Source organism: Somniosus microcephalus, chromosome 5, assembly GCF_052327205.1.
Source record: "Somniosus microcephalus isolate GS21.2 chromosome 5, FLI_Smic_1.0, whole genome shotgun sequence".
Lineage (NCBI taxonomy): Eukaryota > Metazoa > Chordata > Chondrichthyes > Squaliformes > Somniosidae > Somniosus > Somniosus microcephalus.
Window position 1 is genome coordinate 2,549,142 of NC_140991.1, and position 16,036 is coordinate 2,565,177.

General features: G+C 54.4%; 1 protein-coding gene across 1 annotated transcript in view; it reads left to right on the forward strand.

Moving 5' to 3' along the window:
* LOC147116804 (plectin-like) overlaps nucleotides 1–12,008 on the forward strand; it is a 138,939-nt gene extending 126,931 nt beyond the window's left edge. Inside the window, exon 20 of the mRNA XM_085987166.1 lies at nucleotides 11,395–12,008. The gene's annotated coding sequence lies outside the window, so the exon portion shown is untranslated. The remainder of the gene's footprint in view (nucleotides 1–11,394) is intronic.
* The last annotated feature ends 4,028 nt before the right edge of the window (nucleotides 12,009–16,036 follow it).

The following is a 16,036-nucleotide window of genomic DNA, read 5'->3' on the forward strand; positions in this document are numbered from 1 at the left end:
GGATGTCTCCCTGGGGTGGGGATGGAGTCTCCCTGGGGTGGGGATGGAGTCTCCCTGGGGTGGGGATGGAGTCTCCCTGGGGTGGGGATGGGAGTCTCCCTGGGGTGGGGATGGAGTCTCCCTGGGGTGGGGATGGAGTCTCCCTGGGGTGGGGATGGAGTCTCCCTGGGGTGGGGATGTCTCCCTGGGGTGGGGATGGGGTCTCCCTGGGGTGGGGATGTCTCCCTGGGGTGGGGATGGGAGTCTCCCTGGGGTGGGGATGGAGTCTCCCTGGGGTGGGGATGGAGTCTCCCTGGGGTGGGGATGGAGTCTCCCTGGGGTGGGGATGGAGTCTCCCTGGGGTGAGGATGGAGTCTCCCTGGGGTGGGGATGGAGTCTCCCTGGGGTGGGGATGGAGTCTCCCTGGGGTGGGGATGGGGTCTCCCTGGGGTGGGGATGGAGTCTCCCTGGGGTGAGGATGGGGTCTCCCTGGGGTGGGGATGGAGTCTCCCTGGGGTGGGGATGGAGTCTCCCTGGGGTGGGGATGGGGTCTCCCTGGGGTGGGGATGGAGTCTCCCTGGGGTGGGGATGGGAGTCTCCCTGGGGTGGGGATGGAGTCTCCCTGGGGTGGGGATGGAGTCTCCCTGGGGTGGGGATGTCTCCCTGGGGTGGGGATGGGGTCTCCCTGGGGTGGGGATGTCTCCCTGGGGTGGGGATGGGGTCTCCCTGGGGTGGGGATGTCTCCCTGGGGTGGGGATGGAGTCTCCCTGGGGTGGGGATGGGAGTCTCCCTGGGGTGGGGATGGAGTCTCCCTGGGGTGGGGATGTCTCCCTGGGGTGGGGATGGGAGTCTCCCTGGGGTGGGGATGTCTCCCTGGGGTGGGGATGGAGTCTCCCTGGGGTGGGGATGGAGTCTCCCTGGGGTGGGGATGGAGTCTCCCTGGGGTGGGGATGGAGTCTCCCTGGGGTGGGGATGGAGTCTCCCTGGGGTGGGGAAGGGAGTCTCCCTGGGGTGGGGATGGAGTCTCCCTGGGGTGGGGATGGGGTCTCCCTGGGGTGGGGATGGGGTCTCCCTGGGGTGGGGATGGGGTCTCCCTGGGGTGGGGATGGAGTCTCCCTGGGGTGGGGATGGGGTCTCCCTGGGGTGGGGATGGAGTCTCCCTGGGGTGGGGATGGAGTCTCCCTGGGGTGGGGATGGGGTCTCCCTGGGGTGGGGATGGAGTCTCCCTGGGGTGGGGACGGAGTCTCCCTGGGGTGGGGATGGGGTCTCCCTGGGGTGGGGATGGGGTCTCCCTGGGGTGGCGATGTCTCCCTGGGGTGGGGATGTCTCCCTGGGGTGGGAGTCTCCCTGGGGTGGGAGTCTCCCTGGGGTGGGAGTCTCCCTGGGTGGGAGTCTCCCTGGGGTGGGGATGGGGTCTCCCTGGGGTGGCGATGTCTCCCTTGGGTGGGATGTCTCCCTGGGGTGGGAATGTCTCCCTGGGGTGGGAGTCTCCCTGGGTGCGAGGTGACTTGATGCTGAGCCTGGTGGTGGAGGTTTGGACTGAGTGACCTGTGTATGGGAGGTCTTGTCACCTGAACCCTGACCCAGGCCGAGCCTCAGTACCCTATGGGCTCTGTTGGTGACTGGCCTACATCAGTACTTTGACCTGGAGGGACACTCCTGTGGCTGGGATTGTCCGCACTCTACAGGCCGATGTTCTGACGGGATGGAGGAGGAGTGGGAGGTTTCACAATGTGTTAGACTACAGCACTTGGGCTCCCCAATTCCTCACTCACAGAATCTCACAGCACAGAAGGAGGCCATTCGGCCCATCCTGCCTGTGCCGGCTCTTTGAAGGAGCTGTCCAATTAGTCCCACTCCCCCAGCTTTCTCCCCATAGCCCTGCACATTCGTCCTCTTCAAGTACATGTCCAATTCCCTTTTGAAGGTTCCTATGGAAATGATTCCACCGCCCTTTCAGGTGGAACATTCCAGATCTTAACAACTCTCTGTGAAGAAATTTCTCCTCAATTCCCCTCTAGTTCTTTTCCCAATTGTTTTAAATCTGTGACCTCTGGTTACCGACCCACTCGCCAGAGGAATAATTTCTCCCTACTTGCTCTATCAAAACCCCTCATAATTTTGAATACCTCTATTAGATCTCCCCTTAACCTTCTCTGCTCTAAGGAGAACAATCCCAGCTTCTCCAGTCTCTCCACAATCTGCAACTAAACTCACTGGACCTATGTAAGTGGGGGTGTCCCTGATACCGGACACACTCTCCCCGCATGTGTGTCTCCATAGTTTGTTTCAGATACTGTATCACAACCCAGCTGATCAGAGAGAGTCTGGATTTGTGCTAGAATTGATTGATGTGCCTGACTCTTGGGAATGGCTGCCTCCTCTCGGGTTTATCATTTCCACTGGGAAACACTCCCAGGGTGTGGGGAAAGGTTTGTGATGGTCAGTGAGGAAATAGCAGATTAGAGAAACCTTCCCAGAAAACCAGGGAGCAGCAACCATGATAGCAGACCGTTCACCTTCAGCGCAATGAATGTCTCTGGACAGACACACAGACTAGACAGGGGCAGACACACGGACCAGATGCATGGACTAAACAGGGGCAGAGACACAGACTAGACAGGGGCAGACACACGGACCAGATGCATGGACTAGACAGGGGCAGACACACGGACTAGACAGGGGCAGAGACACAGACTAGACAGGGGCAGACACACGGACCAGATACATGGACTAGACAGGGGCAGAGACACAGACTAGACAGGGGCAGACACACGGCCCAGACCCATGGACTAGACAGGGGCAGACACACGGACTAGACAGGGGCAGACACACAGACTAGACAGGGGCAGACACATGGACCAGACACACGGACTAGACGGGCAGACACACGGACCAGACAAACAAGACTAGACGGGGCAGACACACAGACTAGACAGGGGCAGACACACGGACTAGACAGGGGCAGACACATGGACCAGATACATGGACTAGACAGGGGCAGACACACAGACTAGACAGGGGCAGACACACGGACTAGACACACAAACTAGACAGGGGCAGACACATGGGCAGACACACGGACTAGACAGGGGCAGACACATGGGCAGACACACGGACGAGACATGGGCAGACACATGGGCAGACACACGGACTAGACAGGGGCAGACACATGGGCAGACACACAGACTAGACAGGGAGCAGGCACACATACTAGACACACGGACTAGACAGGGGCAGACACATGCACTAGACACACGGACCAGACGGGGGCAGACACATGGACCAGACGGGGGCAGACACATGGACCAGACGGGGGCTGACACACAGACTAGATGCGGTTAGATACATGGACTAGACACATGGACTAGACGGGAGCAGACACACAGACTAGACGGGTCAGATGCACGGACTAGACACACGGACTAGACAGGGGCAGACACATGGGCAGACACACAGACTAGATGGGGCAGACACATGGACTAGACAGGGTCAGATACACGGACTAGACACACTTACTAGACAGGAGCAGACACACGGACTAGACAGGGGCAGATACACGGACTACATAGGAGCAGACACACGGACTAGACGGGAGCAGACACATGGACTAGACACAGACTAGACATATGGACTAGATGTGGGCAAACACACGGACTAGACACCTAGACTAGATGGGGCAGACACACAGATGAGACACACGGACTAGACAGGGCAGACACACGGACTAGACACACGGACTAGACGGGGCAGACACAGACTAGACACACGGTCTAGGCACACGGACTAGACGGGTCAGCGACACGGACTAGACTCACAGACTAGACATGGGCAAACTCACAGACTAGATGTGGTCAGATACACGAATTAGACACACGGTCTAGACTGGGCAGACACACTGACTAGACAGGGGGCAGGCACACAGACTAGACACACTGACTAGACAGGGGGCAGGCACACAGACTAGACACACGGACTAGACAGGGGCAGACACATGGACTAGACGGGGGCAGACACATGGACTAGACTGGAGCAGACAACAGACTAGATGGGTCAGATGCACGGACTAGACACACGGACTAGACAGGGGCAGACACACAGACTAGATGGGGCAGTCACATGGACTAGACAGGGTCAGATACACGGACTAGACACACTTACTAGACGGGGGCAGACACATGGACTAGATACACAGACTAGACACACGGACTGGATGTGGGCAAACACACGGACTAGACACCTAGACTAGATGGGGCAGACACACAGATGAGACACACGGACTAGACAGGGCAGACACACAGACTAGACACACGGACTAGACAGGACAGACACAGACTAGACACACGGACTAGGCACACGGACTAGTCGGGTCAGATACACGGACTAGACTCACAGACTAGACATGGGTAAACTCACAGACTAGATGGGGTTAGATACACGGACTAGACACACGGACTGGACGGGGGCAGACACACAGACTAGACGGGGTCAGATGCATGGACTAGACACATGGACTAGACGGGCAGATACATGGGCAGACATACAGACTAGACAGGGGCAGACACATGGACTAGACGGGGTCAGACACACAGACAAGACACACGGACTAGACAGGGCAGACACACGGACTAGACAGGGCAGACACACAGACTAGACACATGGACTAGACAAACGGACTAGACGGGTCAGATACACAGACTAGACACGGGCAAACTCACAGACTAGACACACGGACTAGACATATGGCCTAGACAGGGGCAGACACACAGACTAGATGGGGTAAGATACACGGACTAGACATACGGACTAGACGGGGACAGACACACGGACTAGGTGGGGTCAGATACATAGACTAGACAGGGGCAGACACACAGACTAGATGGGGTCAGATACACGGACTAGACACACGGACTACACAGGGCAGACACAAGGACTAGACACAAGGACTAGACACACAGACTAGAAACACGGACTAGACACACAGGCTAGACGTGGGCAAACACACGGACTAGACACCTAAACTAGACGGGGCGGACACACAGACTAGACACGCGGACTAGACGGGTCAGATACACGGACTAGACACACAGACTAGCCATGGGAAAACTCACAGATTAGACGCACGGACTAGATGGGGCAGACACACGGACTAAACACACAGACTAGCCACAAGGACTAGACGGGGCAGACACACAGACTAGACACACGAACTAGATGGGGCAGACACACGGACTAGACACACGGACTATATGGGGCAGACACACGGACTATACGGGACAGACACACGGACTATACGGGGCAGACACACGGACTAGACGGGGCAGACACATGGACTAGACAGGGCAGACACACGGACCAGACACATGGACCAGACACATGGACCAGACACACGGACCAGACACACGGACTAGACACACAGAATAGACGGGGCAGACACACGGACGAGACACACAGACTAGATGGGGGCAGACGCACAGACTAGATGGGGGCAGACGCACAGACTAGATGGGGGCAGACACACAAACTAGATGGGGGCAGATACACAGACTAGATGGGGTCAGATACACGGACTAGACACAGACTAGACACACGGCCTAGACAGGGCAGACATATGGACTAGACGGGTCAGATATACGGACTAGACACACAGGCTATACATGGGCAAACTCACAGACTAGACACACAGACTTGACATGGGCAAACTCATAGATTAGACACACTGACTAGACATGGGCAAACTCACAGACTAGGCACACAGACTAGACACACGGACTAGACAGGGAAGATACACGGACTAGACACACGGACTAGACGGGGTAGACACAAGGACTAGACGGGGCAGACACAGACTAGACACATAGACTGGATGGGGCAGACACACGGACGAGACACACGGACTAGACGGGGGCAGACACACGGACCAGATGGGGGCAGACACACAGACTAGATGGGGTTAGATACATGGACTAGACACATGGACTAGACGGGGGCAGACACACAGACTAGATGGGGTCAGATGCACGGACTAGACACACAGACTAGACGTGGGCAAACAAACAGACTAGATACCTAGACTAGAAGGGGCAGACACACAGACTAGACACACGGACTAGACGGGTCAGATACACGGACTAAACACACAGACTAGATGGGGCAGACACACGGACTAGACACACGGACTAGCCACAAGGACTAGATGGGGCAGACACACAGACTAGACACACGGACTAGACGGGGGTAGACACATGGACTAGACACATGGACTAGACGGGGCAGACATACGGACTAGACAGGGCAGACACACGGACTAGACACACGGACTAGGTGTGGGCAAATACACGGACTAGACACCTAGACTAGACGGGGCAGACACACAGACTAGACACATGGACTAGACGGGTTAGATACATGGACTAGACACACAGACTAGACATGGGCAAACTCACAGATTAGACGCACGGACTAGCTACAAGGACTAGACGGGGCAGGCACACAGCCTAGACACACGGAGTAGATGCGGCAGACACACGGACTATACATGGGCAAACTCATTGATTAGACACACTGACTAGACATGGGCAAACTCACAGACTAGACACACAGACTAGACGGGGCAGACACACGGACTAGACACATGGACTAGGCGGGGTAGACACAAGGACTAGACGGGGCAGACACACAGACTAGATGGGGCAGACACACGGACTAGACACACGGACTAGACAGAGCAGACACACGGACTAGACACACAGATTAGACGGGGCAAACACACGGACTAGACGGGGAAGACACATGGACTAGACATGGCAGACACACGGACTAGACAGGACAGACACACAGACTAGACACACTTACTAGATGGGGCAGACACACGGATTAGACACACGGACTAGACGGGGCAGACACATGGATTAGACATGGGCAGACACGGACTAGACGGTTCAGACACATAGATTAGACGGGTCAGACACACGGACTAGACGGGGCAGACACACGGACTAGACACACGGACCGGACACGGACCAGACATGGGCCGTCATCGGGGAGGGAGACCAATGCCAGGTTGAGGGAAGTAAAGAGGCAAGAGGAGTTTAGGGACGCAACCACCTACCCACCAGTTCCCTTTTGAAAGTAATTACTGAATCTGCTTCCACCACCCTTTCAGGCAGCGCGATCCAGATCACAACAGCTCGCTGCGTAATTTCAATGATTTGTGTAGGTACACGCCTAGGGCTCTCAGTCCCAGCACCCCCTTGCTTGCCTGTGTTTCCCACCTTGCCTCATTTGCCTGACGATTGAACCCCAGCCCCCAGTAAGAAAACATGTTGTGAAAGCCATTCTTCCTATCAGCCAATGGGCAGGTGCGTTTCTTATCAGCCAATGAACAAAGCTGTATTAAATGGTATGTTTTACATTAGCCAATGGGCAGGACTGGCCTGAAGGGCATGTTTGATATTAGCCAATGGCCTCTGCTGTACTGATTGACTTGGTTGACATCAGCCAATGGGCAGACTGGCCTGACAGGCACATCATTCATGAGTTGTTCTGAGGTTTGGGGGAGGAGGGCTGGAGCCAGAGCCGGACTCTGGACACAATGAGAATGACGTTGAGTTTTACACACCTGCACCTACCCAACCAACACTGGCAAACAATGGGCAGACGGGGATGGATGGCGAGATGAGTTGTGCGATTAAATTGCACTATTTCAGTATAAAATCAGACACAAGCTCTAGAATTGATCTACACACAGACTGACTTTACACCACAAATCAGGGCGGGTCCCGAGTGATCCCACAGAGAAGAGAAACACCTGCGAACCATGGACCAAGATGGACAGTCCTGGCTCCACTCCGAGTGTCCAGCTCCAGCTGTCCTGGGAGATGGGCTCAAGGGTTTTGTGTGTTGGGTGGCACCACGCAGACACCTGTTAACGTAACATCAAAAATACAGCAAGGGGTCAGGGTCTCCGCCAGGGGTCAGAGTGAGGGGTCATGGCCAGGAGTCAGGGTCACCACCAGGGGCTGAGGTCAGAGTGAGGTGTCACAGCCATGGACAGGGGTCGGGTCAGAGTGAGGGGTCAGGGCCACAGACAGGGGTCGGGACAGAGTGAGGGGTCAGGGGTCAGAGTGAGGGGTCAGGGCCACGTACGGGGTCGGGTCAGAGTGAGGGGACACGGCCACCGCCAGGGGCCGAGGTCAGAGTGAGGGGTCAGGGCCACAGACAGGGGTCGGGACAGAGTGAGGGGTCAGGGGTCAGAGTGAGGGGTCAGGGCCACGTACGGGGTCGGGTCAGAGTGAGGGGACACGGCCAGGGGTCAGGGTCAACGCCAGGGGCCGAGGTCAGAGTGAGGGGCCACAGACAGGGGTCGGGACAGAGTGGGGGGTCACGGCCAGGGGTCAAGGCCACGGACAGGTGCCGGGTCAGAGTGAGGGGTCAGGGCCACAGACAGGGGTCGGGTCAGAGTGAGGGGTCACGGCCATGGGTCAGGGCCACAGACAGGGGTCGGGTCAGAGTAAGGGGTCATGGCCAGAGTTCAGGGTCATGGACAGGGGTCGAGGTCAGAGTGAGGGGTCATGGCTAGGGGTCAGGGTCACAGACAGGGTCAGAGTGAGGGGTCATGGACAGGGGTCGATGTCAGAGTGAGGGGTCATGGCTAGGGGTCAGGGTCACAGACAGGGTCAGAGTGAGGGGTCACGGCCAGGGGTCATGGCCAGAGTTCAGGGTCATGGACAGGGGTCGATGTCAGAGTGAGGGGTCATGGCTAGGGGTCAGGGTCACAGACAGGGTCAGAGTGAGGGGTCACGGCCAGGGGTCGAGGTCAGAGTGAGGGGTCATGGACAGGGGTCGAGGTCAGAGTGAGGGGTCACGGCCAGGGGCCATGGTCACGGCTGGGGGTCGAGGTCAGAGTGAGGGATCATGGCCAGGGGTCGAAGTCAGAGTGAGGGGTCATGGACAGGGGTCGAGGTCAGAGTGAGGGGTCATGGACAGGGGTCGAGGTCAGAGTGAGGGGTCACAGCCAGGGGTCGAGGTCAGAGTGAGGGGTCACGGCCAGCGGTCGAGGTCAGAGTGAGGGGTCATGGCCAGGGGTCGAGGTCAGAATGAGGGGTCATGGCCAGGGGTCGAGGTCAGAGTGAGGGGTCACGGCTGGTGGTCGAGGTCAGAGTGAGGGGTCATGACCAGGGGTCGAGGTCAGAGTGAGGGGTCATGGCCAGGGGTCGAGGTCAGAGTGAGGGGTCATGGCCAGGGGTCGAGGTCAGAGTGAGGGGTCACGGCCAGGGGTCGAGGTCAGAGTGAGGGGTTACGGCCAGGGGTCGAGGTCAGAGTGAGGGGTCACGGCCAGGGGCCATGGTCACGGCTGGGGGTCGAGGTCAGAGTGAGGGGTCGAGGTCAGAGTGAGGGGTAATGGCCAGGGGTCGAGGTCAGAGTGAGGGGTCAGGGCCACGTACGGGGTCAGGTCAGAGTGAGGGGTCACGGCCACCGCCAGGGGCCGAGGTCAGAGTGAGGGGTCAGGGCCACAGACAGGGGTCGGGACAGAGTGAGGGGTCAGGGGTCAGAGTGAGGGGTCAGGGCCACGTACGGGGTCGGGTCAGAGTGAGGGGACACGGCCAGGGGTCAGGGTCAACGCCAGGGGCCGAGGTCAGAGTGAGGGGTCAGGGCCACAGACAGGGGTCGGGACAGAGTGGGGGGTCACGGCCAGGGGTCAAGGCCACGGACAGGTGCCGGGTCAGAGTGAGGGGTCACGGCCATGGGTCAGGGCCACAGACAGGGGTCGGGTCAGAGTAAGGGGTCATGGCCAGAGTTCAGGGTCATGGACAGGGGTCGAGGTCAGAGTGAGGGGTCATGGCTAGGGGTCAGGGTCACAGACAGGGTCAGAGTGAGGGGTCATGGCCAGAGTTCAGGGTCATGGACAGGGGTCGATGTCAGAGTGAGGGGTCATGGCTAGGGGTCAGGGTCACAGACAGGGTCAGAGTGAGGGGTCACGGCCAGGGGTCGAGGTCAGAGTGAGGGGTCATGGACAGGGGTCGAGGTCAGAGTGAGGGGTCACGGCCAGGGGCCATGGTCACGGCTGGGGGTCGAGGTCAGAGTGAGGGATCATGGCCAGGGGTCGAAGTCAGAGTGAGGGGTCATGGACAGGGGTCGAGGTCAGAGTGAGGGGTCATGGACAGGGGTCGAGGTCAGAGTGAGGGGTCACAGCCAGGGGTCGAGGTCAGAGTGAGGGGTCACGGCCAGGGATCGAGGTCAGAGTGAGGGGTCATGGCCAGGGGTCGAGGTCAGAGTGAGGGGTCATGGCCAGGGGTCGAGGTCAGAATGAGGGGTCATGGCCAGGGGTCGAGGTCAGAGTGAGGGGTCACGGCTGGGGGTCGAGGTCAGAGTGAGGGGTCATGACCAGGGGTCGAGGTCAGAGTGAGGGGTCATGGCCAGGGGTCGAGGTCAGAGTGAGGGGTCATGGCCAGGGGTCGAGGTCAGAGTGAGGGGTCACGGCCAGGGGTCGAGGTCAGAGTGAGGGGTTACGGCCAGGGGTCGAGGTCAGAGTGAGGGGTCACGGCCAGGGGCCATGGTCACGGCTGGGGGTCGAGGTCAGAGTGAGGGGTCGAGGTCAGAGTGAGTGGTAATGGCCAGGGGTCGAGGTCAGAGTGAGGGGTCATGGCCAGGGGTTGAGGTCAGAGTGAGGGGTCATGGACAGGGGTCGAGGTCAGAGTGAGGGGTCACGGCCAGGGGCCATGGTCACGGCTGGGGGTCGAGGTCAGAGTGAGGGGTCACGGCCAGGGGTCGAAGTCAGAGTGAGGGGTGATGGCCAGGGGTTGAGGTCAGAGTGAGGGGTCATGGTCACGGCTGGGGGTCGAGGTCAAAGTGAGTGGTCATGGCCAGGGGTTGAGGTCAGAGTGAGGGGTCATGGCCAGGGGTCGAGGTCAGAGTGAGGGGTCATGGACAGGGGTCGAGGTCAGAGTGAGGGGTCACGGCCAGGGGCCATGGTCACGGCTGGGGGTCGAGGTCAGAGTGAGGGGTCACGGCCAGGGGTCGAAGTCAGAGTGAGGGGTGATGGCCAGGGGTTGAGGTCAGAGTGAGGGGTCATGGCCAGGGGCCATGGTCACGGCTGGGGGTCGAGGTCAAAGTGAGTGGTCATGGCCAGGGGTTGAGGTCAGAGTGAGGGGTCATGGCCAGGGGTCGAGGTCAGAGTGAGGGGTCATGGCCAGGGGTCGAAGTCAGAGTGAGGGGTCATGGCCAGGGGTCGAGGTCAGAGTGAGGGGTCATGGCCAGGGGTCAGATGGATGTTGGATGTGATATAATTTTGAGCAGTTTTCTGGGGTCATTGAATCATTCCATCTCACACTCACTCTCTGTGTTTGATGTTCTCCTTTGTTGAGTTTGTGAAGTCACCCATTGTCCTAAAGGTTGGTTCCCTTTTTATTTTAGTTCCCTTGGACACCTTGTTACAGAAGGTGATGAGAGTGTCGCAGTGATTAATATCGGAGCAGAGCCAAATCTTCACTCAGACTGAGCTTCCATGGGGCCGTCACACCAGAACATTCCGGAAACTCAGCGGGGACAAGTAAAGAATCACAGGGAACCTCATCGTTCCTGAACGTGGCTTCCTTGACCTCCGACTCCGACCTCCGAGGATTCAGTGCCCAGTTACACAACTAGTATGGAGCAGAAGCTGATCAGAACTGACCTTTATACCTGGAACTCAGAATAACCCCCCATCCCCTCCATAGAGATGGACACCCTGCCCCGCCCCTCATTTTATCGACCTGTTTGTGTTGTGTTTAAACTCAGTGCATCTCTCACTCACCTTTCTGTTGTTGATGTGTATTATTTTGCTCTGCATGCCTTACTTACTCATTCAGGAGATCCCTAGCATTTCAATACAGCCTGTTTATATTAAAGCAGTGAGTTTTAGCACACTAACTGATTGTAATCCCAAAAAAGAGAGAGAGAGAATACACAAACATCAGCTGTACATAAGATGAGTTGTTAAAGGATGCCTCAATGCAATGGGACAATTAAAGAGACATTAATATATAAAACCCAGCAATGGTTTCTCCATCTGACCAACTCACTCATAATCCCCACCACATCACCCAACTATCAGGGCATTGAAATACGGAGAGGCACGTGCTAAATATGGTGGGGTTCAGCCTGTCATTGTATAACACTGGGGTACAGTACTGGTGGGTACAGGTCTGTCACTGAATAATACTGGTACAGTACTGGTGGGTAAAGATCTGTCACTATATAACAAGGATACAGTACTGGTGGGTACAGGTCTGTCAATGTGTAACACTGGGGTACAGTACTGGTGGGTACAGGTCTGTCACTGCATGACACGGGGGTACAGTACTGCTGGGTAAATGTCTGTCACTGTATGACACGGTTACAGTACTGGTGGGTACAGTTCTGTCACTGTATAACACTGGGGTACAGTACTGGTGGGCACAGATCTGTCACAATATAACACTGGGGTACAGTACCTTGGAATGAGTGACCATAACATGGTTGAATTCCATATTCAATTAGAGGGTGAGAAGATTGGATCTCAAACAAACGTACTGAGCTTGAATAAAGGAGACTATGAAGGTATGAGAGCGGAATTGAGTAGAGTGGACTGGGAAAATAGATTAAAGGGTAAGACGGTACATGATCAGTGGTGTACATTTAAGGAATTATTTTACAACTTCCAAAAAATATATATTCCACTGAGGAAAAAAGGGTGTAAAAGAAAAGATAGCCATCCATGGCTAAGTAAAGTAATTAAGGATAGTATTCGACTAAAAACAAGGGCATATAGGTAGCCAAATCTAGTGGGAGGATAGAAGATTGGGAAGTCTTTAAAAGACAGCAAAAAATAACTAAAAGATTGATTAAGAAAGGGAAGATAGATTATGAAAGTAAATTAGCAAAAAATATAAAAACAGATAGCAAAAGTTTCTATAGTTATATAAAAAGAAAAAGGGTGGCTAAAGTAAATGTTGGTCCCTTAGAGGATGAGACCGGGAAATTAATGGTGGGAAACATGGAGATGGCAAAAACACTGAACAAATATTTTGTATCAGTCTTTACGGTAGAGGATACTAAGAATATCCCAACACTGGACAAACAGGGGGCTCTAGAGGGGGAGGAGTTAAATACGATTAAAATCACTAAGGAAGTGGTACTTGGTAAAATAATGGGACTCAAGGCGGATAAATCCCCTGGACCTGATGGCTTACATCCTAGGGTCTTGAGGGAAGTGGCGGTAGGGATTGTGGATGCATTGGTAATAATTTTCCAAAACTCTCGGCAGATTGGAAAACTGCTAATGTGACACCCTTATTTAAAAAGGGTAGTAGGCAGAAGGCTGGAAACTATAGACCTGTTAGCCTAACATCTGTGGTTGGTAAAATTTTAGAGTCCATTATTAAGGAGACAGTAACGGGACATTTGGATAAACATAATTTAATAGGGCAAACTCAGCATGGTTTCATTAAGGGGAAGTCATGTTTGACAAACTTGCTTGAGTTCTTTGAGGAAGTAACATACAGGGTGGATAAAGGGGAACCAATGGATGTAGTGTATTTAGACTTCCAAAAGGCATTTGACAAGGTGCCACACAAAAGATTATTGCTCAAGATAAAAAATCACGGGATTGGGGGTAATATTCTGGCGTGGGTGGAGGATTGGCTCTCTAACAGAAAGCAGAGAGTTGAGATAAATGGTTCATTCTCAGACTGGCAATCAGTAACTAGTGGTGTTCTGCAGGGGTCAGTGCTGGGTCCCCAACTATTTACAATCTATATTAACAATTTGGAGGAGGGGACCAAGTGTAACATATCAAAGTTTGCAGATGATACTAAGATGGGAGGGAAAGTAGTGAGTGAGGAGGACATAAAAAACCTGCAAAGGGACATAGACAGGCTAAGTAAGTGGGCAGAGATTTGGCAGATGGAATACAATACTGGAAAGTGTGAGGTTACGCACTTTGGCAGGAAAAATCATCGAGCAAGTTATCTTAATGGCAAGAAACTGGAAAGTACTGCAGTACAAAGGGATCTGGGGGTCCTGGTGCACGAAACTCAAAAAGTTAATATGCAGGTGCAGCAAGTGATCAAGAAGGCCAATGGAATGTTAGCTTTTATTGCTAGGGGGATAGAATATAAAAACAGGGAGGTATTGCTGCAGTTGTACAAGGTATTGGTGAGACCGCACCTGGAATACTGCATACAGTTTTGGTGTCCATACTTAAGAAAAGACATACTTGCACTCGAGTCAGTACAAAGAAGGTTCACTCGGTTAATTCCGGGGATGAGGGGGTGGACATATGATGAGAGGTTGAGTAGGTTGGGACTCTACTCATTGGAGTTCAGAAGAATGAGAGGTGATCTTATTGAAACATATAAGATTGTGAAGGGGCTTGATCGGGTGGATGCGGTGAGGATGTTCCCAATGATGGGTGAAACTAGAACTAGGGGGCATAATCTTAGAATAAGGGGCTGCTCCTTCAAAACTGAGATGAGGAGAAACTTCTTCACTCAGTGGGTGGTAGGTTTGTGGAATTTTCTGCCCCAGAAAGCTGTGGAAGCTACATCATTAAATAAATTTAAAACAGAAATAGATAGTTTCCTAGAAGTAAAGGGAATTAAGGGTTACGGGGAGCGGGCAGGAAATTGGACATGAGTCTAGGTTCGGAATGGTCATGGCCCTGTGGGTAGTGGAGCGGGCCCAGGGGCCGTGTAGCCTGGTCCTGCTCCTACTTCTTGTGTTCTAATTCTGTTAGATTTCAGGAGATGGTTTTATTCCTGTTCCTGGGACAGAGTGATCTCCTGGACGAGTTTCGATCGCCTAGATGGGTCGGAAAGGAATTTCCCAGATTTTTTCTCCCAAATTGGCCATTGTTTTTTTTAACCTGGTTTTTCGCCTCTCCCGGGAGATCACATGGGTTCGGGTGGGATGGAGAGTGATCGTAGATTTGAGGTTAGGATCAGATCAGCCATGATCTTATTGAATGGTGGAGCAGGCTCGAGGGGCCGATTGGCCTACTCCTGCTCCTATTTCTTATGTTCTTATGTTCTTATAACACTGAGGTACAGTACTGGTGGGTACAGGTCTGTCACTGTATAACACGGGTACAATACTGGTGGGCACAGGTGTGTCATTGTATTACACTGGGGTACAGTACTGGTGGGTACAGGTCTGTCACTAAAACACGGGGTTACAGTACTGGTGGGTACAGTTCTATCACTGTATAACACGGGTAAGGTTCTGCTGGGTACAGGTCTGTCACTGTATAACACTGGGGTACAGTACTGGTGGGTACAGGTCCGTCACTGTATAACACGGGTACAATACTGGTGGGTACAGGTCTGTCACTGTATAACACAGGTACAATACTGGTGGGTACAGGTCTGTCACTGTATAACACGGGTACAATACAGGTGGGCACAGGTCTGTCATTGTATTACACTGGGGTACAGTACTGGTGGGTACAGGTCTGTCACTAAAACACGGGGTTACAGTACAGGTGGGTACAGTTCTATCACTGTACAACACTGGGGTAAGGTTCTGCTGGGTACAGGTCTGTCACTGTATAACACGGGTACAGTACTGGTGCGTACAGGTCTGTTACTGTATAACACGGGTACAGTACTGGTGGGTACAGTTCTGTCACTGTATAACACTGGGGTACAGTAATGGTGGGTACAGGTCCGTCACTGTATAACACGGGTACAGTACTGGGGGGTACAGGTATGTCACTGTATAACACTGGCATACAGTACTGGTGGGCACAGGTCTGACACTAAATAACACTGGGGTGCAGTACTGGTGGGTACAGGCCCGTCACTATAACACTGCAGTACAGTACTGGTGGGTACAGGTCTGTCACTATAACACTGGGGTACAGTACTGGTGGGTACAGTTCTGTCACTGTATAACACTGGGGTACAGTACTGGTGGGCACAGGTCTGTCACTGTATAACACTGGGGTACAGTACTGGTGGGTACAGGCCTATCACTGTATAACACTAGGGTACAGTACTGGTGGGCACAGGTCTGTCACTGTATAACACTGGGGTACAAT